A 27,566-nucleotide genomic window follows, 5' to 3' on the forward strand; every position below is an offset into this window, starting at 1 on the left:
GCCGCCCCCTGCGGTGTGCCATTTTGTCACCCCCTCTGGGATGACACCCAGGGTGGGCTGCACCCCCACACACCCCTTCCTACTCCCCTGCCTGCTTGTCCCAATGGGTAAAAGTGACCACTGGCTGTTGGGAAGCTGTGGAGCCAGCCATCTACTACTGTGAGTGGAATTTTTAAAAAGTTTTCAAAGCAAGGGGGAGGGAATCAGAAAAACAACAACCTTGGCCACTTTGTGTGGTCAAGGAAGGTAAGTGTGATGGCCTGGGACTCGGGCTCAGACTCGGAACCAGAGGATTCTCAGTCTGCACCAGATCCTTTGCCTCAGGCATCAGTTGAACCAAGTCTGGGGCCTGATCCTGAAGAGTCTCAGTCTGCACAGATTCCCCTGCAAGAAACACCAGATGGGCCGAGTCAGGGGCCGGAGCCTGCCCTGGCTCCAGATGTGGGGATTACCTCGTTGCCTTCAGCTGGGCCATCACTTACAGCTGCTCCACTACCGGTTTGGTCAGGGGAGGCTGAGGCGGCCCCTGGGTGTAGTAGCCCACTGACGTCTCCCTAGCTGTAGAGACTAAGGTCTGAGAGAAGGAGAGACCTGAGTACTCGCAGGAGGAGTGCTCGCCTTCGGGTGAAACAGGAAGGTGAGTCACCGGGGGATCAGGACCGGCCATACCCCAACAAAGATAATAGGCTGTCGGACTCCGCCCCAGGTTGCGGGAGCAACATTGCTGTATGCTAGATCCTGCCTGAGGTCCTGTACCTGTCCTTGCCTGGTTTCCTGCCTCGTGTCCTGCCTTGGCCCTGTTGGACTGACTCCGAGCACAACCTTCGGATTCTGGACCGGTCCTGGACTGCATTTCATGGGTTGCCCCTGGGCCTAGCACAGTAAGCAATAACCCTCTACTGAAATGTTCCAAAAATTTCTTTTCCATCTGCATGATTTTCCAGGAGGGTTTCATTCTCCACTACTCCCCCCCCCAAAAAAAAAAACACCCCACACCTGAATGGTTGAAAAAGACCATCTCTAGTTATTTAGAACTGGGATAGGAACTGGATTATTCAGTGTTAGTGGTACATGAGTGAGTCCTTCTGCCCTACAACACTTCACATCCAGTAGTAATGCAGCATTTAAAAATAACACACAAACATCCCACAACCTCTAAGGTCCCTTTATTAGGAAAAAAAATGACTGGACAAAGGCAGTGGGTTATTTCCATTTCAGCTGATCACAGCAGTTTACAGGCTGATCTCCTCTATTACGGAAGCAAAACCAACAAGAAAACTGGGACACTTTCCATCCAAGATGGCGTCTTCATGGTTTCCATTCAAATCATTTGAGTTTCCATGGGGATCCAGCACAAGCCCCGTTGAAATGAATGAAATATGTGAAGTGCTTAATGGAATATTCCTTTGCTGAGTAACCCACCTGATAATACACTTGCAGATAAAAACAAAGCAGTTTGTTTTTCAGAAAATGGGCTTAAGATAGTGCTTTGTTGGCCTTGGTCCCAGTTTTAAGGTCAGCGACTGGGACAAGCTGAAGCCTTCAAACTCCCTTCAGTATCTTTAAATATTCCATCTCTGTCCTGCACCTGAAACATCACTGGTCTTGTTTTGCTGCCATTTCCTTTCCCCCCTCATGTCGCCATCCAGTGATATATTCCTCCCTTAATGGTGCAATGCTCATAAACCGCCTTGCCCCCATCCGCCAAGCAATGCTTTCGACGGGGGTTGCAAATTACATATTGCCTTTTGCATTAAAACCAAATGAGTTCATCACCGTTTTTAAATAAGGATGTCATTTGTAAATGCTTTATTCATAATTAATGGAATTATTACTGGATGCAGACACATTTTTCATCTCTCTAATATCGGATACGTTGTAAAACGCATTAGGAGAAAGTTTTACTGACTCGCGCTAGGACAACTCTGCTGCAAGATGCATTATGCAACGTTCTGACATTGATCCTATTCTTAGGACAATGTACATGCACGGATGTAAAGTTATCATTCTGGCAATGAAGTGATAATTGGTGCCAAAGGTATTAACAGTTGGACAATGCTGGAAATGTACAAGTCAGCATTTTAAAAAAATAATATGGAGTCTTCTTGAATCATTAAAGGTAAGCTTGCTCTTCAGTGCCAATTCCTGTGTGTGTGTGTGTGTGTGTGTGTCTTTAAACCTCTTTTGTTGACCACCAGCATTATGCTTTCCATTTTTAAGTTCAGAATAGAGTAGTTGCTTTGGAAGACGATAATCAGGCACGTGCACCACATGAGCAGTCCAACGAAGGGTCAACTCCCACCCAGAAGCCAATGTCCCCACTGTGGAAGGATGTGTGGATCCAGAATTGGCCTCCACAGTCACTCACGGAATCATTGTAATAACCGTATTTATGGAAGACAATCTTACCCAGCCATGAGTGATCACCAAAGACGAAAAAGAAGTGTGTGTGTGTGTGTGTGTGTGTGTGTGTGTGTGTGTGTGTGTGTGTAGTTGCTTGGATGGTTGGAAATAGCATAGGGGACATTGTATTCTTCCCCTCCAGCCTGCCAAATCAGGCCACAAAAACTACCCCTCCCAGGCACCATCTTAACTATGGAAACATTCAAGTTACCCTCTAGAAGGTCCTCTGCGTAGATTTGCATCTCAGATGGTGCTTCAAATATGGAAGATGGAATGAGGCAGGAGGAGCGACCCCATTGTTTTTGTGACACTCTCTTAGTCACTACTGTTTTGAGAAGACAATGACCAAAACTAGGGGGACTCAATGGATAGGGATTAACCCTTATCTTTCCCCCCATGATTTGAGCCATAGACCTTTCAGAAGATGCAGATCCAATATAGTGCTACATGTAAGGGGTAAGGCTTTTAGGGAGCAGTTTGAATGGTCCTGTTATCTTGAGCATTTCCACAGTGTTTTCCCCCCCTTAGAAATCCATGCATATATTTGATAGAAGCCTGTGATGGTTGATGCTCAGGCACCATCTTGAATTTGGATCCATAAGGTGGGCAGACTTTCAGGTTTGTGCAATCTACTTCATTTTTTTGCTAGAATCCCATGACCCACCAATCAGGGCCAGGTGCAAAGACATAGAACTAAAGTGTCTGAGCCCAACACTTTGTTCTGAATACCAGAACTGGTATTCCACTTCCATGCAAAAATCCATTTCTGGCTACCCCAAACTTTCTTAATTTCAACAGTATAATTTAGAGCAGAGGGGTCATTTTGCTCCTGCCCTTTTCAATCTTTTGGGAAACATTAATCCATGGGTAGGCAAACTAAGGCCTGGGGGCAGAATCTGCCTTCTCAATCACGGACGGTCTGGGAATCAGCATGTTTTTACATGACTAGAGTGTGTGCTTTTTTAAAAAATGCATCTCTGGGTTATTTGTGGGGCATAGGAATTGGTTCTTTTTTCCTCTCCAAAATATAGTCCAGCCCCCCCACAAGGTCTGAGGGATGGTGGACTAACCCCCTGCTGAAAAAGTTTGCTGACCCTGGCATTAATCACTCAAAGATCTACCAGTGGATCCCAGTCTCACCAGCACTGTTCTAGGAAACTTAATTAAAATGGTACAAAGCACCAGATAACTTGTTGCTGTAACTGCGCCACACCTTCCCTCCCAGAGGATCCCTGAAATGATCCCACATATCTTTAAGGGGAGAAAAACATGGTTGACTTGACCCAGCCTTCTTATTAGGACCAGAACAATGCTATGGGGATTCAGAATCGGACCTGGAGTGTCCATTATCTAGTGGAGCAACTCTGTAAGAAGTTGCTAAGCAAGTTGGAGTTCTTTTAAGTAGGGTAAGGTCAAAATATAATCCACAAGTTTTTTAAGATTTATTCCCAGACATGTCATTCCAGAAGTTCATTTGGAACATCTGCCAATTGTAGTGACCAGCAGTGCCCAAATCTATTTACATTTTTTTTTGACCTTGTTCATTGTTTCCTCTGCCTGAAGCTTATTTGGCACTTCCTCTCCTCAGTGACATCTTCTTCTTTCTCTTTTCCAGTTTAGTTGCATGAGGGATTTCACCCCCATCAGGAATCACATAGCGAACAGGACAGCACCACAGTGCTAAATGGTCAATCAGATTTGATTGTGCAATGACTTCAGTGAGGGTGAATCAAGGCGATGGAGAGTGAGAGCAATTTGAAGAAACAAATGTTTGTTCAGGAATGCTGAAAAACTATTTAGAAAAGGAGGTTTTGGTTTTCTTGTCCTGCTGAGAATCTTCACGAAAAACCATCAGCTGGTTTGGCTCAGCCTAGATGAACACAATTTGTAACTGTGAATCTGTCGATTACACTTTCTCATTAAATTCTCCCCATTTCTATAATTTTTTAAAATAAAAAAGTCCTCATGAAAATTCAGAGTTTACTACAAATTCCTTGTAACATACAACTTTTGCATGCAATTTTACCGAATATATATAATTTTTGGCAGAGCAAATTTCCTTAATATAATGCATCTGTTGTAGTTATTTTTACCAATATATACATTTTTATGCACACTTTGCCCCAATATATGCAGTTTTGTAAACACTACTTGGCTGGAGGACCACACTGCCACATTCCAAAACATGTGAATTTTGAGAGATGGCTTTGCTTTGGTCCATGGAGTCTTTAAGATAGTGTGCATTAGCTAGGCTCTCCTTTAAATATAACGGTTGCCTTCTGTTTCAACTTTTTAATTCCTGCTGAAAACTTTCCTATTCCTTCAGGCTTTTGCAGGCAATTAAGAATGCACCTTTCCATAATCGCCAGTTGATTTTCACATTCTTAAATGATTTCTCTTGTATGGTTTTACATATAATTGTTGTAAACATGCCAATACTTTTATGATATAAAATAATTATTTATATATATTTGGGACGTGGGTGGTGCTGTGGGTTAAACCACAGAGCCTAGGACTTGCTGATCAGAAGGTTGGTGGTTCCAATCCCCGCTACAGGGTGAGCTCCCGTTGCTTGGTCCCTGCTCCTGCCAACCTAGCAGTTTGAAAGTGTAAATAGATAAATAGGTACCGCTCTGGCGGGAAGGTAAACGGCGTTTCCATGCGCTGCTCTGGTTCACCAGAAGCGGCTTAGTCATACTGGCCACATGACCTGGAAGCTGTATGCCTGCTCCCTCGGCCAATAAAGCAAGATGAGCGCCACAACCCCAAAGTCGGCCACAACTGGACCTAATGGTCAGGGGTCCCTTTATCTTTATTATGTAATTTTTTATATAAATAAAATAAAATGTGAACTAAATGCTTTTCCTCCCCCATCAGGATTTGTGACTATCAGTCCCTCAGTGCCAAGCAGTTCACAGCTGTGAGGAACTGAGTTCTATGGCCAAATAGACATACTTCTTCCTACTGGACTGGAGAATAAAGGGACCCCCAGTCTCTGATCTACCCTTCTGATTTAATGATTCCATGGGAGAGAGTGGCTGGGACTTATTCCTATATATACACACAGTATATTAAATCTGGAAATGTGGAAAATACACCCCTCTTAGGCTACTGCCTTGCTGTCGCAATGCCGTCTTCTCCTCCACATTCACAAATGCATTTCTTTCCCTTTCCCAGCCTTGCATGTAAGATCAGCTGGTTCGATGGCTCTCCGATCCCAGCTCCATGCTTTCTGCTGCATTCCCTCCCTTCCGAGTGGAGAGATTGAGAAAGAAGCCTGCAGATGCTGATTGATGTTGGTTCAGAGGCTTATATATTATTATGAGAACACTGACAAGTCGTTTGACTGGGGGAACATGAATTAGTCAGATTTGTCATCCTCACTATGGACTGTGACAAGAAACCAATGCACTGAAGTGGCCTCCACGAGGAAATGCCTTAAACGCAGAAATTGCCTTCATACATTTTATTGGCAGCCTGCCGCAGTCATTGGTTCCCACTCCCCCCCCCCCATTTCTTGTACCTCTGAAAAAAGAACAGCTTCTCATCCTGATATAACTATTTGCAAGAGTAAAGGGACGATTCAGAGATCCTCCTGCACTTACAGAGCTTTAAGGGCAATCAATTCCTTTTCCAAGGGAACTCTGGGAATTGTAGTTCTGCGAGGGGAACGGGGGAAGGTCTCCTAACAGCTCTCAGCACCCTTAAGAAACTTCAGTTCCCAGGACTCCTTGGGAGAAGCCATGGCTTTTTGAAAGTGGGGTGATACTGCTTCAGGGGACAGTGCAGATGGGGTCCCGGCCATGCAAAAGCCAGGTGTGTCTAAGAGCCTCACTACACACACACCCAACTTTCTCCAGCCAGGCAAGTAAGCAGCATTACCATAGCTCAAGGACACCTTCCACCCAGGAAAATGCATTTGAGATGCGTGTTGAGAAGAATCAGTAATGGAGGTGGTGTGGAGAGAGGGTCAGATGTCCTGGAGAAGGGTGCAGCTAGGAGAGAGTCCCAAGGACCAGAGAGAGAGATTTGGAGGGCTGTATTCTGCCCCTGAGAGCTGGACCATAAAGAAGGCTGATTGCCAAAGAATTGATGCTTTTGAATTATGGTGCTGGAGGAGACTCTTGAGAGTCCCATGGACTGCAAGAAGATCAAACCTCTCCATTCTGAAGGAAATCAGCCCTGAGTGCTCATTGGAAGGACAGATCGTGAAGCTGAGGCTCCAGTACTTTGGCCATCTCATGAGAAGAGAAGACTCCCTGGAAAAGACCCTGATGTTGGGAAAGATGGAGGGCCCAAGGAGAAGGGGACGACAGAGGACGAGATGGTGGGACAGTGTTCTCAAAGCTACTAACATGAATTTGACCAAACTGCAGGAGGCAGTGGAAGACAGAAGTGCCTGGCATGCTCTGGTCCATGGGGTCACGAAGAGTCAGACACAACTAAACAACTAAACAACAACAACATTCTGTCCCTGGACCTGAGGTTCCCCACTTCTTGCTTCAGAATAAAATAAGGAGACACACATACACACTGAGAGATGTACACAGATTCCTCTCCGCAAGGAGCTTACAATCTAAATGTCATTTTAGGAGGAAAGCACAAGGAGTAGGCAGGCAGACACACGAGGAACAGATAAAGGATATGTGGAAATGGGCCTAGGCTCAGTTTCAGAAGGCGAATAGGACAAACTTGCCTTTCACTGAGGGCAAACGTTTCTGTCAAAACAGAAAACTGGCAAGGAGTTCAGAGGTTGAAGCAACAGTTCACAAGAACCTCCATTCCAGCGACTCCCTAGAGCCCGGGCAGCAAGGCGGCCTTGCAGTTAACAGAAATGAGAGGATGATTTTGTGACATCTCCAGACAATGCCAAGATCAGTGGTCTATGAATCACCTCCTAAGTACCGGCGGGAGGGAGAGAATAAGCAAGAGGGAGAGGGAGCAAGCTCTTTAAAAGACAGTGTGTCCTTTTAAAACAAGACAATGTTTTCAGAATTTTCAGCTGACATTACACTTTCTGTGATTTGATATATGGCGCCGCATCTCTCCAGCCATTACATCATGTTGAGTGAAATGCACGTACATTTGCCCTTGGGTCTACGCAGCTGCCTTGCAGGAACAAGTGGCTGCATTTGAATGCAGCCTCCTGGACTTCATGCATCGATGCGGGAAAGCAATGGCGTAATGCTAACGAAGCAGTGCGTCGTTAAACGGTGGCTTCTGCAGGAGGCAGTAATGGCCACCAACACGGATGACTTTAAAAGAGAAATGGACAAATTCATGGACGGAAAGGCAATCAGTGGCTACTAGCCACAGTAGGTATACTCTGCCTCTGCAGTTGGAGGCATCAAAGCTTCTGAAAACCTCTTGCAAGATTGAATGTATTGCCCTCGGCTGTACTTGAGGGACGATTCCTACAGATTCCACATGAAAAACGCTTATGTCCCTGTGGAGATAGCAGTACCGAATCAGTGGCGCATACCCTTCTGGCTTGCACTCTGTATAAAGAGTTGAGGAATGAGATTATCACCCTTCTCTTATTGTCCATTCTGGGTCGCCCAACCACCGCCACAGTGTCCTTTCTTCTGGCAGATCAAGAGGAGCAGATGACAGCAAAGGTTGCAAGGTTTTTAGCTGGGGCAATCAGAATAAGGTCCACTATTTGACTGCTGATTCAGGACCCTAAAGTGCGTTTTATATAATCGACTTTTTATTTCTGTTCTTTGTTTACTGCATTGCTGTTTTGTTGCTATGGCCGATGGCTGATGCAAATAAAGATTCATTCATTCATTCATTCATCTGAAAACCAGTTGCTGGAAGCCAAAGGAGGGCAGAGTGTTCTCATGTTTGGGTCCCACAGACATCTGATTGGTTGCTAAGAGAACAGGATGCTGGACTATGTGGACCTGATCCATCATGCTCTTCTTATGTTCTTAATGTGGAAAGTGGTGCTTCCTTATGTATAAGGGCTACCTTTGAAGGAGACTCAGGAACTACAGCTAATCCAGAAGGTCCCAGGTTCAATCCCTGGTATCTCCAGGTAGGTTTGGGAGGAACTCATCCCTGAAACCCTGCAGAACTTCTGCCAGTCACCACAGACAATACTGACCTCAGTATAAGGCATCCTCTTGTGTTCCTGGTCTTGGAACCTGGTATATATTGCAGTGGAGTGCAGAAAACAAATAGTCTGGTAAGACTGCTGGCTGAAAAAAATCAAAGAAATTTAGAGTTTACTACTCCTGAGAAACAAATCCATTCTGATTATTACCTTATATGTGGTCATCATGGAGTCAGGAGGTTAACGAAAGATCGAACATGAACCAACTAGAAGAGGAGGGAGGCAGTAAAACCTGAGATAAAACAATTGACAGGTATCTACAACCTATCTTTCCCTCGCTGCCTAATCCCCTTTCAAAGCCATCTACAGTGGTAGCTATCTTCTTCATCGAGTGGTAGACCCTTCCCTTTTTGTGTCCTCCCTCCTGCGTAGCATCTAGTCTGGCTCTCAGTCACCTGCATGAATAATACTTAGCATTTACAAGGTGCATTTCTGACATGCAAAGTGTTTCATGAAGATTAGCCAAAGAAAAAAAGAAAAGGATCCTGTTTGACTCCAGACAGGAAGCTGAGGTTGCAATATATAACATACATACATACATACATACATACATACATACATACATACAGTGGTACCTTGGGTTACATACACTTCAGGTTACATACACTTCAGGTTACAGACTCCGCTAACCCAGAAATAGTACCTCGGGTTAAGAACTTTGCTTCAGGATGAGAACAGAAATTGTGCTCTGGCAGTGCGGCAGCAGCAGGAGGCCGCATTAGCTAAAGTGGTGCTTCAGTTTAAGAACAGTTTCAGGTTAAGTACAGACCTCCAGAACGAATTAAGTACTTAACCCGAGGTACCACTGTATATAGTTTTCATTTGTGACAAATAAACAATTCAAACAAAAACAAAATGGACATTACATATCATAATTCGACTTCCCTCCCCCTCTTTCTGTGGTTCCTTATATTTACTCTTCCCCCCCTGCATTTCCATATTTCCCCCATCTGTTTCTTAATTTTTTTTAAAAAAACTGCACGTTTTTACATTAATCCTGCTAATTTCCTGATTTGTTTACAATAAGTTTGTAAATATTCAGTAAACGATTTCCATTCCCTAGTAAAGACTTTGTTGTCTTAAGTTCTTATTCTTCTAGTAAGTTTCCCACAATTCCCCAAAGAAAAGCTTCTGGGTTTTTTTATATAAAAATGTTTCCCAGTAATCTTTTGCCTTATTATAAATCCAGCGTTGGCCAGTGTATTCTCAACACGTCTAAGTGCCGGCATATATATATATATATATATATATATATATGTAGGTTTTGGTGTCTTCGGGTGTCTTCCCGTGTAAGAGTTGGGGTGTCTAGGCGACGTTTCGACGAGGTCTCACTCGTCATCTTCAGGCTGGTGCTTTCGGCTTCTTGTTACTGGAACAGAGCAGGATCTCAGTGTTTGAGTTCCTATAAATACTGTTGAGGGGGTGTGGTGCAGAGAAGAAGTTCCCAGGTTATTGTGCCTTTTCTTCTTTTGTTCTTCACCCCCTCAACAGTATTTATAGGAACTCAAACACTGAGATCCTGCTCTGTTCCAGTAACAAGAAGCCGAAAGCACCAGCCTGAAGATGACGAGTGAGACCTCGTCGAAACGTCGCCTAGACACCCCAACTCTTACACGGGAAGACACCCGAAGACACCAAAACCTACATTCCTGTACCCGTGAAAATCTACGAAAGCAAATATATATATATATATATATATATATATATATGCAGGTTTTGGTGTCTTCGGGTGTCTTCCCGTGTAAGAGTTGGGGTGTCTAGGCGACGTTTCGACGAGGTCTCACTCGTCATCTTCAGGCTGGTGCTTTCGGCTTCTTGTTACTGGAACAGAGCAGGATCTCAGTGTTTGAGTTCCTATAAATACTGTTGAGGGGGTGTGGTGTATAGCCTCCAACGTTCTGGGCAGAGAGGAAGTTCCCAGGTTAGTGTGCCTTTTCTTCTTTTGTTCATTAATTACTTGAGGGATATCTTGAGTGATTTCTTGAGTGATATTCTGAGTACCACTTAGGAGGGTCATTAGGTGTGGATTAGTTGCTAAAGCTTTCGTGTCTTGACCTCTTGAGCTTGTGAAGAGTTTTTCTGAGAAGATGGCTGTACTGCAAATAGTTGTGCTCTGGCTTGGCTTCGTGTATAGGGGCGAGCTGTGGTTTTGTGCCCTGTGCCAGCCAGATCTGTGTAGGGATTGCAGGGGGGTGCAGCATCCGGAGGTGCCACTATGGTTTGGCTACTGGATGGTGTCTGTAATTTATCTGTGGAGAGGGTCTGGGTTTGGGTCTGGTGTGGTTGATTGGAGATGGCGTTCTGTGTGCCTCTGGTTCTGGTGTCGGTTTTTGTGGGGAGGGCTAATTTCCAGATGTCTGGCAGGCGGGACGTGTCACAAATAACCTGGGAACTTCCTCTCTGCCCAGAACGTTGGAGGCTATACACCACACCCCCTCAACAGTATTTATAGGAACTCAAACACTGAGATCCTGCTCTGTTCCAGTAACAAGAAGCCGAAAGCACCAGCCTGAAGATGACGAGTGAGACCTCGTCGAAACGTCGCCTAGACACCCCAACTCTTACACGGGAAGACACCCGAAGACACCAAAACCTGCATTCCTGTACCCGTGAAAATCTACGAAAGCATATATATATATATATATATATATGTCTCTGAGGTCTGCTCAGGAAAATTCTTCTTGGTGGTGACAGAGGTACGAGGAGAAGCAAATAAAGGAAAGGAAGGCAAAGTAGATGAAGGCAAATTTTAGTGGTGAACCTCCTATCATCCTAACTCCTTATTTTCTTCATAAAACCAATGGGATGAATGAACTCTGAGCCAATGTCTGTGTTTCCAACCACAGCTAGGTTGCTAATAAAATAGCAGAGATTCAACCTTAAATATTATCTAGCACAAAAAATACAGTAGATGACCGAGGACCAGTTTTCTAATTACTAGAACCGCTGTAGCCTGGATTCCTTCTGTGCTGATGGGGCAATAGCATTGTCCTTTCCACATCTGTCCTCCTGAAAATGGGGCAATGGTAAAGCTAGGTCAAAAAGTTCTGCTGGATCTTTTGGAGGGAAATTGAAGGTGGTGGCAGAGAACAGCGATGGGAAGTTTTCCTAAAACACCTCTTGGCTTAGCGTCTTCACTGCTACTACATGTTTCAATGTCTTACCAGAGGCACCTATGGTGCTTCCAAGAATCTTGGTCTCTGGCACTACTATTTCCTTCCCTGGAGTCCCCTAAGTTAAGAACACTAGAAGGGCTCTGCTGGGTGAGGTCAAAAGCCCTTCTGGCAGCCCAGCACTCTGTTATCTCCGTGGTCAAACTGATGCCTATGGGACCTGAACACAACTTAAGATTCCCAGCGACTGGCATTCAGAGGCATTGGCTCCAACAGTGGCAGTGAAAAATAGCTCTCTCCAGAGAAGCTTTCCTGAATTTTGGGTCTTTGGGCATTATTGGACCATATGTCTCATTAGTTCATCTGGCTTAGGATGATGGGTAGGGGGTGGGTTGAGCAGCTAATTTTGTCCTATTTCTGTATCATTGGTACTCAGTCACGGGCACAACAGCTTATAGGAATCCAAGGTTGGAGAATGCTGCCCTACAGTGAGGGCAGGAGGCATTGCCCTCATTCTGATTGACTTTGTGATGATGCTACATTATCATGTGGCAACACCATCTATAGCTTTATCGCGAAGCCAATTGAGAGTGAGGGCAACATTTCCTATCCTAATTTAAAACAGGGGATCTGTGAGTTGCCAGCCAGCCAGTCTCTAGGGAACATGGCTAGTGGCGATAAGTCCTTGGCTCCCAAACTTTTCAAAATGCTCCACTGCAGGTAGTGCTGTGGTCTAAACCACTGAGCCTAGGGCTTGTCGATCGGAAGATCGGCAGTTCGAATCCCCACGACAGGGTGAGCTCCTGTTGCTTGGTCCCAGCTCCTCCCAACCTATCAGTTCGAAAGCAGGTCAAAGTGCAAGTAGATAAATAGGTACCACTCCAGCGGGAAGGTAAATAGCATTTCCGTGCACTGCTCTGGTTTCGCCAGAAGCGGCTTAGTCATGCTGGCCACATGACCCGGAAAAACTGTCTGCGGACAAATGTTGGCTCTCTTGGCCAGTAAAGCGACATGAGCGCTGCAACCCCATAGTCGTTTGTGACTGGACTTAACTGTCAGGGGTCAGTTACCTTTACCTTTAGCATGGGAAGAAGTTTTATGTGTGGATTTCTTTTACCTGCTTTAGTGCTTATGCTATTATTCCAGGGGAGTGTGCAGGAGCAGCTCTGCAGCAAACTCCAGTCAAAACTTTGAATGAGAGATCGTCTTGTTTTCATTCTCTGCCAAATACTGCAGATCTCAGGTGACTTATTTCAGAGAAGTCGATGGGGCTGTTCTAAAATAAGTGCTCTAAAGATTGCCTCCAAAGTCCTATAGGTCAATCCTTTGCATTTTCTAAGTCTTATAGGCAGACAGCTTGAGGAGAAAGAGATACAGGTGTTTTTCAAACATTTACCTTCAGTTGGGGTGGATGAGACTGGCAAGGGCTGAAATCCTACCCACATTTACTTGAGAGTCTAAATCAATACATGTTAACATAGAAAGAAGTTTAACTGAATCTAATAGGATGTACTCCATTTAAACTCAGTTGAACATATTTCTATGTAAACAGGCATCTCTTCAGACTGTAAGAGCATTTTTGTACATGAGATTCATGGAGCAATCATATGCATGAGTTCAATGGAGCTTACTTCGTGATAAGAGTGCATGGGATTGCATCCTTACACTGGAGACAGCTTGTAGAATTGAAAAGGGTTGACTTGAGAGAGTCTCTGTTTCCTATGATATACAATATAAAAGGTAAAGGGACCCCTGACCATTAGGTCCAGTCGTGGCCGACTCTGGGGTTGCGGCGCTCATCTCGCTTTATTGGCTGAGGGAGCTGGCTTACAGCTTTTGGATCATGTGGCCAGCATAATAATAATAATAATTTATTATTTGTACCCCACCCATCTGGCTGGGTTTCCCCAGCCACTCTGGGTGGCTTCCAAGAAAGATGAAAGATACACTAAAATGTCACATATTAAAAACTTCCCTGAACAGGGCTGCCTTCAGATGTCTTCTGAATGTCAGGTAGATGTTTATCGCTTTGACATCTGATGGGAGGGCGTTCCACAGGGCGGGCGCCACTACTGAGAAGGCCCTCTGCCTGGTTCCCTGTAACTTGGCCTCTGGCAGTGAGGGAACTGCCAGAAGGCCCTCAGAGCTGGACCTCAGTGTCTGGGCAGAACGATGGGGGAGGAGACGCTCCTTCAGATATACTGGACCGAGGCTGTTTAGGGCTTTAAAGGTCAGCACCAACACTTTGAATTGTGCTCGGAAACGTACTGGGAGCCAATGTAGGTCTTTCAAGACCGGTGTTATATGGTCTCGGCGACGGCTCCCAGTCACCAGTCTAGCTGCCGCATTCTGGATTAGTTGTAGTTTCCGGGTCACCTTCAAATGTAGCCCCACGTAGAGCGCATTGCAGTAGTCCAAGCGGGAGATAACCAGAGCATGTACCACTCTGGCGAGACAGTCTGCAGGCAGATAGGGTCTCAGCCTACGTACCAGATGGAGCTGGTAAACAGCTGCCCTGGATACAGATATGACCTGTGCCTCTATGGACAGCTGTGAGTCCAAAATGACTCCCAGGCTGCGCACCTGGTCCTTCAGGGGCACAGTTACCCCATTCAGGACCAGGGAATCCTCCACACCTGCTCGCCTCCTGTCCCCCAAAAACAGTACTTCTGTCTTGTCAGGATTTAACCTCAATCTGTTAGCCGCCATCCATCCTCCAACCTCTTCCAGACACTCACACAGGACCTTCACTGCCTTCACTGGTTCTGATTTAAAAGAGAGGTAGAGCTGGGTATCATCCGCATACTGATGAACACCCAGCCCAAACCTCCTGATGATCTCTCCCAGTGGCTGCATGTAAATGTTGAAAAGCATGGGGGAGAGGACAGAACCCTGAGGCACCCCACAATTGAGAGCCCAGGGGTCTGAACACTCATCCCCCACCACCACTTTCTGAACACAGCCCAGGAGGAAGGAGCGGAACCACTGTATGACAGTGCTCCCAGCTCCCAGCCCCTCAAGACGGTCCAGAAGGATGTTATGGTCGATGGTATCAAAGGCCGCTGAGAGATCCAGCAGAACTAGGAAACAGCTCTCACCTTTGTCCCTAGCCCGCCGGAGATCATCAACCAGTGTGACCAAGGCAGTTTCAGTCCCATGATGAGGCCTGAATCCCGACTGGAAGGGATCCAAATGGTCCGCTTCTTTCAGGCGTGCCTGGAGTTGTTCAGCAACCACTCGCTCAATCACCTTGCCCAAGAATGGAAGATTTGAGACTGGGCGATAATTGGCCATCGTGGCCGCATCTAAAGATGCTTTTTTAAGAAGCGGTTTAATAACCGCCTCTTTCAGCGGGTCTGGGAAGGCTCCCTCATGGAGGGAAGCATTCACCACCCCACGAAGCCCATCGCCCAGTACTTCCCAGCTAGCTTTTATAAGCCAGGATGGGCAAGGATCCAGGAGACAGGTGGTTGGCTTCACTCGTCCAAGCAGCCTGTCCACATCCTCGGAGGTATGACTAAGCTACTTTTGGAGAACCAGAGCAGCGCACGGAAACACCGTTTACCTTTCTGCCAGAGCGGTACCTATTTATCTACTTGCACTGTGACGTGCTTTCAAACTGCTAGGTTGGCAGGAGCAGGGACCGAGCAACAGGAGCTCACCCCGTCGCTGGGATTTAAACCACGACCCTCTGATCAGCAAGTCCTAGGCTCTGTGGTTTAACCCACAGCGCCACCCGTGTCCCTCGATATACAATATACATACCTGTTTATTTGTCATGTTGCTTCCAGTTAAACAGGTTTTTCAGACTTTGGAAACAATATAGAAACCTGAAACACCTGTTTTCTAGGGAGAAAACTTGGTGGACTGTATACAACACCAGCAATGATTCTTCTTTCAAATTCCTTCAACTCTGAAGAAAATATGGTCATTCTCCATCTTTAAATTGCCTCTGACGTTTCAGATGATGATATGTGAACAGTGGTTGTTCATGCAGAAAAGTGCAAATCTATAATGCAAATAAGCATTGCAACCAGCATGTTCCATTCACATTGCACTGAATGAAGCGAGACATAATGCTTTGAACCACATATGTGAGAAGACCTGGCAGCACTGCCAATAGATGTATTCTCAGACATTACATAGAACATAGCCCAAGTTGAAATTCACGTCTAGATTTATTTCTTGCATTTATATCCCACATTTTTCTCCATCCAATGAAGTCAAGATGGCATACATGATTCTCTCCTTTCTCATTTAATCCACACAACAGCTCTGTAGGGTAGGTTAGACTGGAAAGCACTGACTGGCCCAAGATCACCCAGTGAGCTTCATGGCTGAGTGGGGATTGAACCCTGGCCTCCCAGGTCCCAGTCTGACACTCTAACCACAACACCACACTGGCTCCCAGTGGTGGATGGAAGAAAGGGGAAGAAAAAAGATGGGGAAGAAAAAGAATGGGTTCATAAGTTACACAAAGCATCCAGGAGTTCCACACACACTGAATGTTGGTCTGTTGGGTGGGTGATGGGGAATCCGAAAGACATTTTGGTAATACCTTTAATAGGCTCAAAAAGACAAAAAGCCATGCACAAGTTCCCCAGAACTTCTCATCAAGCTGGATGTTAAGCAAAATTTGGAATGAGGTGGGGAGAGAACGCATGGCATGCTTTTGCCTGTAATTGGTAATAGTCTTGTGATAGAATTTAGAACATAACTGTGATGTAATATAGGATATTACTGGATTGACCTCACTAGGTGCAACACATTATGGTCCCTGTCCTTGGTCCTGAAATGGTGAAGCTTGGATTAGAAAATGGAAATTCAGGAAACTGCCTTATACCCAGTCAGATCCCTGGTCCATTTTGCCCAGCAGTGTCAACACTGACAGACAGCGGCTCTTCAGAGTTTCTGACAGGAGTCTTCCCCTGCTCTACCCAGACACATGGAGACAGCAGGGATTAAATCTGGGACCTTCTGCATGCAAAGCATGTGTTCCAACACATAGAGCCCTTGCCCTCTGTTGGCTTTAAATATTAGCTTCCCAAAAGGAGGACTTATGGTACCAGCTATCTCCACGGACAAACCTTATCCAGCTACAAACCAGCACCTTGTATAGCTCAATATGAAGGTTTTCTCTCTCTTTTAATGATGCTTATTAATATAAGAGAGACAAGGGTTCACATCTCCTCGTATTGCTGCTATTTTTACAACATACTGTTCACCAGTATTGTTTATACACCGTTAGTACCTCTGGAGGGGTCACGTTTGCTGGAGAAATTCAAAGCAATCCCCCCCCCCCGGAAGTCTAGATTTGCATCAATCAAAAAACAGTTTCATTCCATGGCACTGATTTGCTCCTTTTCCATATTTCCCCTCATAGTCCAGCACATCATTAAACAACCCTCTTGCTTCTTGGTCCAGCTACGTCAGTCTCTTTCACCTCTCCTTGCTTTGGCCAAAATCTACGAAGCATGCTAATATGTGGGTTTTTTTAACAATGCCTGGCACAGTCTCTTGAGAACAGGTATTGGTTTGCTCATGTCCTGCTTTCAGCACCTCCATCTTCAAATGGAAGCATCAAATCCAGATCCCAGATGGCCTTTAAAACAAATATTTGTACAGTGCAACCCTTTTCTTCTCTCTGAGTCATTCAAAGAGATGTATGGTCACAGACAGCATACGAGAAGTCAAATCTTCTCATGCTCTTCAGACAGAACTGATCGAGGGTGCTCTGAGCCCAGCTTCGGCTGGGGAGGGCGGGATATAAATAATCTATTATTATTATTATTATTATTATTATTATTATTATTATTATTATTATTCCAGACTCTTGCTATTTTGGGGTGGGAGTCAGTCACATACTGGCAAATTATGGTTGCACAATCTTAGTTGATTGAGAGGTCCTCTATAACAAACCTATTTTCCCTGAAGGAAAGTGATGGGTAAATGAGCTGGAAACTGTGGGATAACGCATCTTAGGAGACCGGTCTGTTTGATAATCATATTTGATAATGCCTCAGAATGGGTGGAACCTAAACTGAACTCTAAAGCCAAGTAACACAAGTGATACAATCTTTCTGCATGGAAAAGGTAAGAGCTGGAAAACATAGGAGAGGGGCAGGCAACCATGACTGCTTCAAATATTAGAAGTGTATCTTATTGTGTATGCTTGACAGTGACACTTTGTAAGTGAGTTGTAGTATTGTTGGGTATCTGTGGTTGATAGAGGTAATGTTTGAGGTAGTGAATTATAGTAGTGGTTGTGTGAAATGAGTGAGACTGATTGGATGACCGTATGTTGTGCTTGAAATTTCATATCACACCGCTGATTGTATTCATTTTATATTATCTGTATGAGCTGCCCCGGGAACCACCCTGAAACCTGCAGGAATAGGGCGGTATATAAATTCAACCAATAAATCAATTTTTGGATATGGATATTGGCTATGTGTTTTGTTATGTGAATAATTTGATGTGGGTTTTCTTTTGTTTTTGTTTTTTGGTACTTATTGTGTATGTGAGCCGCTTCAAGATCTTTTAGTCTATAAATAGAATTTAAAATTTGAAAAGCAAAATTTTAAAAAAATAACTTCTGGATTTGCAAGTACAGATGTGTTGTGCGTGACTTCATACAGTTTCACAGAAGAACCTAGCCTTGATATCTCAAATGAACAATTCACCCCATTCCTGCAATTATCGCTGGAATTATTGTTATGCCATATGAGAGTACACCGTGAAAGTCTGAAACCACTAACTGCACAGAGCACCTTCTCCTGGAATTAATAGGGTTTTGTATCTCGTAAACAAGGTGCACTCCTTGAAGCCCACTTCTGCTCTCTTGTTTAAATAAATGGACTTGGCCGTCACGGCAGTGATTTAATGCTCTGGGAGACGCAGGATGTGAATGAGTGTTTGCGTGCAAGCTTTCCATTAAAAACAGCAATGTGCAAAACAAATAAAAGGCTTCCTTAATTAAACAGCAAAGTGTTTCCATAAAGTCTGTTGTTATGAAGGGCTGCATCAGCCTTCCCCAGTCTGGTGTCTTCTAGATGCCTTAGACTACAAGTCCCATCAGCCCCAGATAGCATGGCTGTGCTGGCTAGGGCTGATGGGAGTTGTAGGACAAAAAAAAATTCAAGAGCCCCAGGTTGGGGGGGAACTGGTCTGTAATGAAAATAGACTTGATGCTGCATATGTTTAAGTACATTTTTAAACCTCATTGATTTCAGTGCTAAAGAGTTAAAGGTAAAGGTAAAGGGACCCCTGACTATTAGGTCCAGTCGTGGCCGACTCTGGGGTTGTGGCACTCATCTCACTTTATTGGGCAAGGGAGCCGGCGTACAGCTTCCGGGTCATGTGGCCAGCATGACTAAGCTGCTTCTGGTGAACCAGAGCAGTGCATGGAAATGCTGTTTACCTTCCCGCCGGAGCGATACCTATTTATCTACTTGCACTTTGATGTGCTTTCGAACTGCTAGGTTGGCAGGAGCAGGGACCAAGCAATGGGAGCTCACCCCGTCACGGGGATTCAAACCGCCGACCTTCTGATTGGCAAGTCCTAGGCTCTGTGGTTTAACCCACAGCGTCACCCGTGTCCCGGCCACTAAAGGGTTAGGTAAATGCTTATTTATCCCATTGAATTCACTGTGATGTAAGAACCATGAACCAATCTTGCTGAACGTGGTGCAGTTAGGTAATTCTGGACTCTGGATTTAATGGTCCTACTGTGGAGATAGGGAGAGCTATTTGGTGGTAATGCATATTCAGAATATGGCAAGGCAGCTGTCTTTTCTTCATTTGAGGATCCTCCTGGTCATTCTATTTAGGGTGGTCCTGGAGCTCTACTCCAAATACCTACCACTATAGAATCAGTGATTGCTGATAGGATTAATGTAATAACCCTGCCTCAATGAATCATGTTGGAACAAAGAGGAACTCAGACTACATGAACGATGATCCAGTTGTTTTGTTTGCTTTGGGTAACCCCAAGAGATGCACAAGTTGTGGATCGAAGACAAGAATGATACATATATATTAATTTGTAGGGCTGAGCACAGCTTCCTCAATCCGGGGCCTGGTGTGGGATTTTAGGATGGAGGCCTTGCACAGTTGGGGTAGGGGGAGACAACTGGCCTTTATCTCCTCCATCCATCAACATTGCCTGATTTCTCCTTTTGATAGGGTTTTTGGGTGTTGGATTTGCTGAGAAGACTGGATAACTTTCCCTGAAAGACAGTCAAAAGTAGCCCCCTAAAATTCTCCATGCTATTTTGGGTAGTGAAATTGGGTGGCGGCATATCACTTAATATTCTTGACCAGGGAGAGGGAGGCAAAATACTTTAATACTCCCCCCCCCTCAGAATCTCTCTTAATGTTGAATGAAACTCTATTGTTAGTTTATAATGGGGGATAAAGGCAGTCACGGGCTAAGAAGGAAGAAATGAAAGGAATAGGAGAAAAACCCATCATTTCCTTCAACAATGTTAAAATAATATGAACCAATACGGAAACTAGATCCGGTATTGATTGGCTTAATCCACTCTGGAGGAATTCTGGGCCTGTAAATTTCATCCACTTTGGCCAAAAGGTGAGAAAGTTTTAACAGTTTTTTGATTCCCCATTACAGTGGTACCTCGGGTTACATACGCTTCAGGTTACATATGCTTCAAGTTACAGACTCCGCTGACCCAGAAATAGTGCTTCAGGTTAAGAACTTTGCTTCAGGATGAGAACAGAAATTGTGCTCCGGCGGCGCGGCAGCAGCAGGAGGTCCCATTAGCTAAAGTGGTGCTTCAGGTTAAGAACAGTTTCAAGTTAAGTACGGACCTCCGGAACGAATTAAGTACTTAACCCGAGGTACCACTGTATAGTGAATATGTAGCACAGAACTACATTTAAATAGAGCAGCTCAGAACCTGAAAGTGATTAAAGGGAAGGGAGAATGAGCAAAGAACAGCACAAAAACAGACTGATTTTTATTTTTTAATGCACAAATACAAGGCACATGTTGGGGCTCCTACTATTTGAAATCCTTTCCACTGGCGGTGTGGAATATTAAACCTGGCACCGTCTGCTGTGGCCCCTCACTTTGCCCTATTTACAGTGTTGCAGAGCTGCTCAGAGATGGAACACAGACACACACACAAAATTGCTGTTTGGTTGATACTGCTGTGTCACTCAAGGCAGAATTCACCTTCAAGGCAGCCTGAGGCTGTGGATGACCAGTGAACCAATTGACACACATAACCCTGTGGCAGCCTCCACCAACCTGATGCCTTCCAGATATTTTGGACTACAACTCCCTTCATCTGCCCGTGGCTGAGGGTGAGGAGAGCTCTGGTCCAAAATATCTGGAGGGCACAAAGTTGGGGTACCTAAGAAAGAAGGCCTCCTGAGATATCTCTTGAAGTAGCAGGGCCATTGTAAGGTAATGAGGGCAAGCGATGCTCTATGAGAGGCCTATGATTCTATGACTGACACACAAAAGAAGCTATACTGTAGCACTGTTCAGTCAGTTATGTTTCTGTCTGCTGAGATCAAAGCATTAGGTAGCTTTCTTCATGAATTAGCAACCCATTTGAGGGGTATGGAGCTTTGAAAACATATCGTCTCCTTACCTTTGGCACAGTGTGGTGCCCGATGCCCTTTTCAATAATGCACAAAGACTTTGGGGGCATGTACAGTTTCCTTGTTTGTAAACTGGATTGCTCTCCAGCTGGGGCCTTAAGGCTACCCATGATCTGTAGAGCGTATACCAAGGCCTGGAAGGAATTGGGCATGTGATAATGTCTTACTTTCTTTCCTGCCCCCCACCAACTCAATACAGTTCACTTTCTAAGTCGCAGAAACTGTGCCTTCAGCTCCCTTCTCCAATCTTGTTGCCCAGCCAGCAAAGAGGTCTTGTGAAGTCAAAACTCTTCATGGGAAGATGGGGCCGTTAGGTCGAAAGATAAAAGCCATAGAATGGAGCTCAGTGGCTTGGGGGGATTCCATGACCTCAGTAGGAGGACAAGCTCTGATGGGGGGCGGGTGGAGTCTGGCTTTCAGCTGGTTGCATGTGTTGCAGGTGATGTGATTTAATAAAGGCATGGTTTTTTGTGCAATGCATGAAACGGAGGCATAAGGAACCTCTAGCACAGGGACTGAATGTGGCCCTCCAGACCTTCCTATGTGGCCCTTGAAACTCTCTCCAGGACATGTCCCCATTTCCAAGTCAACAATGCTCTCCTGCCCTGCTCAGTGTCTCATACTCTCCATTTCTCTGATGAAAATATGGACGTCATTAATAATAATAATATGTTTTTTACTATTTGTACCCCAGCCATCTGACTGTGGTGTCCCAGCCACTCTGGACAGCTTCCATCATCATCATCATCATCATCATCATCATCATCATTATTATTTATTACAAATAATGGCTTGAGAGTTGGATAACTCCATACCCTCCAACATTTCTCTGATCAAAATAGGGATATCCTAAGGAAAAATTGGACATTCTGGGATCAAATCAGAAACCAAGATGGCTTCTGTAAATCTGGGACTGTCCCTAGAAAATGGGGACACTTGGAGGGTCTGGTGCTTCCCTTGAGTGTATTGGTCTGGCTGGAATGTATCATTGAAGTATGATAATGCTTGGATGGATGATGAAGAGAGCTGTTCAAGTGTGGAGTGAGCCACTGTACGCAGATTTGCATCCACTACTCTGGTTCCCTAGCACCGTCACCAATGTCCTGTGACCCTCAAAAGGTTGCACATTAGGGAATGCAACCCTTGGGCTGAAAGGGGTTGTTTAATTCTGTTTCAGCACATCTTGCTCCTTCATTCCTGATTAGAGGGACAAAAAAGTCTGTGTCTAGAACCTTAATCCAGAACCTGTTGCAGGTCACACCAGTCTTGGAGGGAGAGTTTGAGAAGAAACGAGTGCTTGGTTTTTGAATGAAATGGATTCATGCCTTAGTGAATCCAGCCTTCTGTGAGGCCTGGCACCAGGTTTTGATGACCCCCTCACTAGATCCCTCAGAACTGACTGCCTCTTGTTTTGTGCTGTCTCTTTGACTCCCTATCCCTCATGTACATGAAAAATATCAAGGGGAAAGGCCATAGCTCAATGGTAGAGCATCTATTGTGCATGCAAAAAGGTCATTGGTTCAATTCCTGGTGCCTTTGGCTAGGGATGGGACTCTAGCTGTATGGAGCCTTGGTAATGGAAAAATTCATTTCAATGTGGATTTTAATGTGAAACTACATAATTTGCAGTTTCTGAAGCAATATGCAAATGGAAACACAGGTATCCTTCTAAAATCTGTACAGTGGAACCTTGGTTCTCGCACACGTTGGTACTTGAACATTTTGGCTCCTGAACACCGAAAACCCAGAAGTAAGTGTTCCGGTTTTTGAACGTTTTTTGAAAGCTGAACATCCGATGCAGCTGTCAGCTATTGTTTCCAGGGTGTCTGCACCAATTGGAAGCCACGCCTTGGTTTTCAAATGTTTCGGAAGTCAAATGGCCTTCCGGAACAGGTTACGTTCAAGAACCAAGGTACCACTGTACTTCTCTAAATTTTGCAGTCAGTTCTCAAAGCAAATAATGTGTACATTAGGGGAAAGTCTGCATAAAAATCCATACATTAGTGAACATAACATATAAAATACATTACATTAAGGAAAACTCCTTGTGGAAATGTGTATATTAGGAGAAAATTGGTGGTGAATTTTAATGAGGACATTAAAAAACAACAACACTCGTGCAAAAATGTTCACAAATCTAAGATGGAAAAAGGAGAAACCAACATTGACAAATCCATTCATCCCAAACCATTGGTCTTACTTTGGATAAGGCGGCTGGTATCTTGGGCTGGCCTTAATGTTTGTAGTTACTAAATGCTGATGTTTGCCCTCACTTTATCCTCAAATCTCATTTTTAATTTAAAGCTTTCTCCCTCTCTCCCCATCCCTTTAAGAACAAAAACATTTTTTTATTTCATTACTTGGCATTTAAAATATATTTGGCCTCACCTGAGAGAGCTTTCGGCAACTGTGTCATCAATTTTTCTGCAAGCACTGAAGTAGCTCTTGTCTGTCATACCTGGCACCATGACAGAAAAACACTTTAACTATTGTAACTTTGGCTGAATCAAAGGGGAGGGGGTTGTCACAAAGACTGGTCTCAGAATTGAAAAGCACATCACTTTCCGTGATTTTTCTGGAATTGCTTTGCTGCAAAAAGGATTAAAGTGGTGGCCTATTCACAAAGCTGTGCTTCCTCTCGTGTTCCTGGTTGGCTAGTATCACTTGTGTGACCTGTTTAGGAAATATTGCCCTCACTCTAAATTAGCTGCATTTTGCCTCCAGTGATCTGTGCCCTCACTCTAAGATAGCTTAATTTAACCTACTGCGAACTCAGGCAGTAGCCAAAGTGTTTGTCCACAGACAGCTGCGCACGATAGCTCAGCTGGTTAGAGTGTGGTGCTGATGATGCCAAGGTTGCAGGTTCGACAGCTACATATTCCATATTGGACTAAATGAACCTCGGAGTCCCTTCCAATTCTACAATTCTGTCATTGGGTTTTGGCATCTCCAGTGAGGTTTGATCATCCTATGAAGGAGAATGAAGTCCTAATCAGGGCTGAAAGTGCCAACAAAGAAACAACAGGTTGGTTTGGGGGAGGGAAGGAAAGAAAATGGCAATAGAAGCCTGAACGTTCTCAGCAGTAAGAAGTTATTCTCAGGAAATAGGACTGCTGAGCAGATTTTTTTATACCCTGAAAGGCAAAACAAGTGAATAATCAAAGCATCCCTAATTGTAACCAGGTTGCGATATCATGAGCAAATTGGAAATTAATCGGTGCTTTCCAATACCGCAACGACCAAACTTTAGATTTGATGCTTTAAAACATGCATGATTCTAAATTTAATTTCCCATATTGTCTCCTTCTCTCAGTCTTGTGTCATGACCCCTGGAGGGTTAAGTCCAGTCAAAGGTGACTATGGGGTTGCGGCGCTCATCTCACTTTCAGGCCGAGGGAGCCAGTGTTTGTCCACAGACAGCTAATCCGGGTCATGTGGCTAGCATGACTATGCTTCTGGTGCAACGGAACACTGTGACGGAAACCAGAGTGCATGGAAACGCTGTTTACCTTCCCCACTACAGTGGTACCTATTTATCTACTTGCACTAGCGTGCTTTTGAACTGCTAAGTTGGCAGCATCTGGGACAGAGCAATGGGAGCTCACCCTGTTGTGGGGATTCGAACTGCTGACCTTCCGATCGGCAAGCCCAAGAGGCTCAGTGGTTTAGACCACAGCGCCACCTGCGTCCCACTATGTGTCACTTGTGAACTCTGAGTGGCAGGAAAATTGGAACGCCCCTCCTGACACCCAATGGTACCTATCAGTGGTGTTTGAACAATCCATTGCTGCACCTCTTTGGATGAACAGACTGCACTTTCCACTGAATGTAACATTTGTAAAGAGAAGGAGGGTTGTCTGAATCCACCCTGAGCCAGGCTTAGAAAGAAAAGCCCCCAACAAGTGGTCTTGAAGGCCACCCTAAAACATGACTGGCTCCTTTAATAGGCTTCAAAGTTTTATTTATATCCACTTTGAATAAGTGCAGCTGAGACTTAAGATCGACAGATTTAATGACAGCAAGCTGGCACTCATCCAAATCTGCAAATAGAGCCACTAAAACTCTTTGCAGCTATAAAATTTGTTTAATGCAAGAAATCATAACCTGCCTCTCTTCCCCCACCCTTCCAAGCCTGGCATTTTTATAATTAGCATGAGGAGAAATCTCCCTTTCATCCCTCCAGAGCAGCCAGTGTTTTATGGATCATTCAATGAAAAATGGAAGTAAAGATTTAATTTAATTTTTTCTTTTTCTTTTTTTAAAAAAGGGAGTTTTAAAAGCCACAACTTTGGGTGACATTTAAATCAGATATAGGACTTTTATTTCTTATGTACTTATTGCATTTCTTCCCCACCCTTCCTCCAAGGAGCGCATGATGATACATACAACTCTGAGGTTGTGAGACAGCAACTGGTCCAAGGTCACCCAGTGGGCTTCATGACTGAGCCAGGATTTGAACCCAAGACCCAGTCCAACACTCTAGCCCCTAAACTACAAACCACCTCCCACCAACATTGTATCAGATTATGTACACTCATAAATGGGGGTATACAATTATTCCTCTCTCCACTTAGATACATGGGCTTGGGTACTGCAAACCTTGCTATCTTCCCCAGAACAGATGAACCACCATTTCTTCTTGAAATACCCACGTCACTGTGGTATGCATTTGCCTTTTCATGTGACTAAGAGCCAAAGATGTGAGGTGGAGGCAGGGCAAAGCACAGCAAACCGATGCCCTGTGTGTTCTGCACTATGCTATGAGAAAATGGTGGTGGGAGGCGAGTTATATATTTTAGTTTATTTGTAAAGCTTTATAGAGCACTCAATCAGAAAACTCTTAACAGGTCCTGTAGCATCTTAGTCAGAATTCCCAAAGGCCAACGGATGCAATGGGGCAGCCACTTGGGTTTTATCCAGGTGGGACTCAACTATATTAGTCAAAAAACCCCAATGTTTTGAATGCATTATAAACACGCAACACCAGATGGCGCTGGAGAGAGAGAAAAAATTGATGCAATTTTTACATAGTGGTTTTTTTCCCTTTTGTTCCTGTGTAGGGAGATTGCCCTATTGAAATATAAACCTGGGATGGAACATGAACTGTTTGGGACAGTGGCCAGCCAGATGACCATGGGAAGCCCACGAGAAGGACATGAGCACAACAGCAACTCTTGTCTCCCCACTTGTGATTTTCAGCAACTGGTATTCTGAGGCACGATGCCTCCAGCAGTGAAGGTAGAACACAGCTGTCTTGGTTAGGAAGCCATCAAGTCTTCCAGGCCAGAGCAAAGTGGTGAGCTGGAAGTAGGGACAGGGGGAAAATTTGATTCTGTTCATATTTAAAGGCAAACCTACCTCATTTGTGCTTTCTGACACAACACACAAACCTAAACACAGACATCCTTTGAAATTTTGAAGAGCAGTTTTCTAGCTAAGTAACGTGTACAAAAATGCATATAGTGGGGTAAAGTGTGCATTGAAATGCATGCATTGATTTTTTAAAAAGTGCAAAAACTTCAGGGAATATTGCATGCAAAAAAGTATATATTTGGAGAAATTGGCACTAAAATCCTGATGAAATTCCATGAGGACTTTTTAAAAACAAACAAAAAACAGCAAAGAGATGTGGAAATTTGCTGAAGTGAGCTTGAGACTGGAAACATGAGAAACAAGAGAGCAACCAAAATGGACAGATTTCCCATCCTTGACTGCAAGCATTTACAGTCATACCTCATGTTACCTTTGCTTCAGGTTGAGCATTTTCAGGTTGCGTCCCACGGTGACCCGGAAGTGCCGGAAAAGGTTACTTCCAGGTTTCGCTGCTCGTGCATGTGCAGACACGCAAAATGATGTCATGTGCATGCGCAGAAGCGCCAAATTACAACCCGCGTGTGTGCAGACACGCAAACGCGGGGTGCGTTCTTTTCAGGTTCTGAACGGGCCTCCAGAACGGATCCCGTTCACAACCAGAGGTACCACTGTATTTATTTTTTAAACCCACTTCCAAGTCAGGCTAAGCTTCAATTATTAGGGCTCTTGCTTGAATAGCAGTTGATGGCTTTTGTTTCTTTGGCTGATGGAGGTCAGTGCAGTGCAAACACACCAGCAAGAGCACCAGGTTGGCTCTGCCAGTGAATCTGCACCTTGCTACCCTTCCTCCTACTGCTGGTGGTGCTCCCTCCCAGTAAGCAACAGAGACCTACCTGCTAGGAAAGTGGCAGAGCAGGTCTATCCTACCCAGCAACTCACTTCTTTGTATGCCTCACTACATCCACTGAGCCTGAAGGCTATATGAGAGA

At 44.6% G+C, this 27,566-nt stretch overlaps 1 long non-coding RNA gene across 2 annotated transcripts in view; it reads right to left on the reverse strand.

Moving 5' to 3' along the window:
• Nucleotides 1–3,858: 3,858 nt before the first annotated feature.
• The window catches only part of LOC308588424, a 102,028-nt gene continuing 78,320 nt past the window's right edge, over nucleotides 3,859–27,566 (reverse strand). Inside the window, exons 2-3 of one of the 2 annotated variants that reach the window (XR_014008745.1) lie at nucleotides 8,513–8,606; nucleotides 3,859–4,187 (exon numbers count right to left, since the gene is read on the reverse strand). This is a non-coding gene — a long non-coding RNA (uncharacterized lncRNA). Of the gene's footprint in view, nucleotides 4,274–8,512; nucleotides 8,607–27,566 lie in introns of both variants that reach the window. The other variant, XR_014008746.1, reaches the window with a different exon arrangement.

The sequence above is a fragment of the Podarcis bocagei genome (genome assembly GCF_964188305.1).
Source record: "Podarcis bocagei genome assembly, chromosome: 5".
Taxonomy (NCBI): Eukaryota; Metazoa; Chordata; class Lepidosauria; order Squamata; family Lacertidae; genus Podarcis; species Podarcis bocagei.